Genomic DNA, 2,875 nt, shown 5'->3' with positions numbered 1-2,875 from the left:
AGCGTGTACACATACTCGTTGCTGTCTTTGTTCGTTGTAATTTGGCCCTTCATGGGCAAAGTAATTTTGGCTTCGTGCCACTAGTGTAGTATACAGTTGTGTATGTGTGGTGTGTGTGTTGTGTGTGTTTTTATATATATACGTTTATTATTTATTAACTACACTTAACAAATACTATAGAACAAACTAGGCATTGACGGGGCCAAGGGCCCGCATTGTGCGGTACGGCCGCAAAGCAATGCTTCGCACAATAGAAGGCCGCTCAGCCAGTCCGCTCGTTTCGTACTCTCTCCAGCGACCTGGGGGATTTCATCAGCTTAGCTGAGAATTCCGCCACCGCATCCCACGTCCTTTGGTTCGACAGCATCAACGGCACCAGCGTGTCTACCCTGATCGCTGACTCCGCTTCCGCCTCCAGCTCGTCCCTCTCCTCGTCGAATCGGCGGCATTCGAAGAAGACGTGTCGCGCATCCTCGATTATCCCGGATCCGCACTCCGGGCATCCATCCTCCGTGTCATGGCCAAACCTTTTCAAATAGCTGCGGAAGCAGCCATGCCCGCTCAGCACCTGGGTTAGGTAAAAGTCTACCTCCCCGTGCTTCCGCTCCATCCAGGCCTCGATGTTGGGGATGAGCCTATGCGTCCATCGTCCCTTGGGCGAGGCATCCCACCTGGCCTGCCAGCTCCCATAGCTCCTTGCCCTGGCCACGCTTTTCAGCTCGGCAGTCGTGGCTCTTTCGGGTCCTTGTTGGCTGTGCAACACAGCGCGAATGTCCGACTTCTCGCGGACCAACTCCTTCAGTGGGACTAGGCCGGCTAGCATCATCACCGCGTCGTCCGAAATCGTACGGAAGGCGCTCGCCACTCGGATGGCACAGAGTCTATATGTTGACTCGACTCCCCGCATGAAAGACTTCTTCTTCGCCGCCTCAGCCCACACCGGCGCCGCATAGAGCAGTTGGGAGGTGACGACGCTTACCAGCAGCCTTCTGGCGTTCTGTTTGGGTCCTCGTGCATTTGGCAACATCCGCGCGAGTGCTCCTGCTGTCCCACTGGCCTTCTTCTGGGCGTACTGGAGATGCTCCTTGAAGCAAAGCCTGGTGTCGAGGAGAACTCCAAGGTACTTCACAGCCCTCTGCGACTCGATCACGGCTCCGCCAACCTGGATCTCGGCCGTTTCCACCTTTTTCCGGCTCGAAATAAGGACCACCTCCGTCTTGTGCGCCGCTAGCTCCAGACCAGCGCTCGAGAGCCACGATTCGATCGCCTTGATCGCAGCATTCGCCTTAATCTCTGCAGCCGTGCGCTCCTTCGCAACTACCACCACCGCTACGTCGTCGGCGAAGCCTACGATAGTGGTGTCGCTGGGCATAGGGAGTCGTAGAACCCCATCGTACATGGTATTCCAGAGCAGGGGTCCCAACACGGAGCCCTGAGGGACTCGGGCTGAGACTTCGTATACTCTGGAACCCACATCCGTGTCCACAATGAGCACCCTCTGGCTGAAATAGCTCCTAGCTATCTCCAGTAGGTACCCTGGGATGTTCAGCGCAGCGAGGGACTCCAGCGTCCGGTTCCAGTCGGCAGTGTTGAAGGCGTTCCTTACGTCCAGCGTGACTACCAAGCAGTAATTTTTGGAGCCGCCTTTCCACTTTGTTCCTGCGATCGCCGTTTCCGATATCTCCTTCACCATCTCGATCGCGTCCAGCGTTGACCTCCCCTTTCTAAAGCCAAACTGGCCAGGAGAGAGGCCCCCTGCCCTCTCGATGGCGGCATTCAGCCTTGCTGCTATCACCTTCTCGAACACCTTGCCAGTGGTGTCGATAAGGCAGATAGGCCTGTAGGAGGGGCTCCCCTCGGGAACAGTGCCTGCACTATGGAGTCCAGGGCTTCCGGGTCCGAAGGTGCCGTGCTGCCTGCTTTCAGCCCTTTGACCACCAATCTGTAGGCACCGCCCCAGGGATCGTTTTCCGCCTCGTCGCAGAGCCGCAGAAAGCACTCTCTCTTTGCTTCCCTTATGGCTTCGCAGCACTCGACCAGTCGAGAGGAGCCACGTGCCCGGGTCATTTGCCTCCGAGCATGGAGGCACTTTGACCGGAAATCGGCTATCTCGTCGCTCCACCAGAATGTTGGCCTTTGATTCCTCCGACATGTCCCTCTCAGCCGCATGCTCTGGTCGCAGGCGTGCTCCAGGGCTGCTGCGATCTGGTTTGCAGCCTCGTTGGCTTCACCCAGCGCCTCGGCTGACATGCCGTCCAGCGCGTTGGCGAATGCCTGGGTGCGCAGCGTGTCCGGCCGGTAGGCTTTCCTGGGCCGCAGCAGTGTGCGGGTGGTCCCCTCCGGCGCACCCACGGTGCATAGGATCGCCTCGTGGTCGCTCCCGGTGTAAGCATCGCTGACCCCCCAGCTGGCGTCATGGGAAATTGCGCTGCTCACAAAGGTCAGGTCGATTATTGAGGCGACTCCTGCTGTGGCAAACGTGTGCCTCATCCCGTCGTTGAGGAGGACTACGTCCGTCGAGGCAAATGCCTCCAGCACCGCGCGTCCCCTGGCGTTAGTGGAGACGGATCCCCACTCGAGGGCCCAGGCATTGAAATCGCCTCCGACTACAACCTTGGCCCTGCCACGCATGTCGCTGCATAGGTTGTCCAGGATCCTGCTGAATGCATCCAGCGGGAGACTGGGGGCCAAGTAGCAGCTGTAAATGCAAAAGCCGCTGACTTCCGCCCGCACAAACCCATCGGCTGAAAGGATGTTGGACATCCGCCGCTGTCCGTCGCCACAGAGCCAAAGGGCCGCCTTGCCGGAGCAGGTTGCCGTTCTTGGTGCGCCGAACCTTTGAGACACAGGCGCCCAGGTCCGACAACTGCTTGTC

The sequence above is a fragment of the Drosophila kikkawai genome, chromosome 3L (assembly GCF_030179895.1).
Source record: "Drosophila kikkawai strain 14028-0561.14 chromosome 3L, DkikHiC1v2, whole genome shotgun sequence".
Taxonomy (NCBI): Eukaryota; Metazoa; Arthropoda; class Insecta; order Diptera; family Drosophilidae; genus Drosophila; species Drosophila kikkawai.
This window is presented reverse-complemented; position numbering follows the sequence as displayed.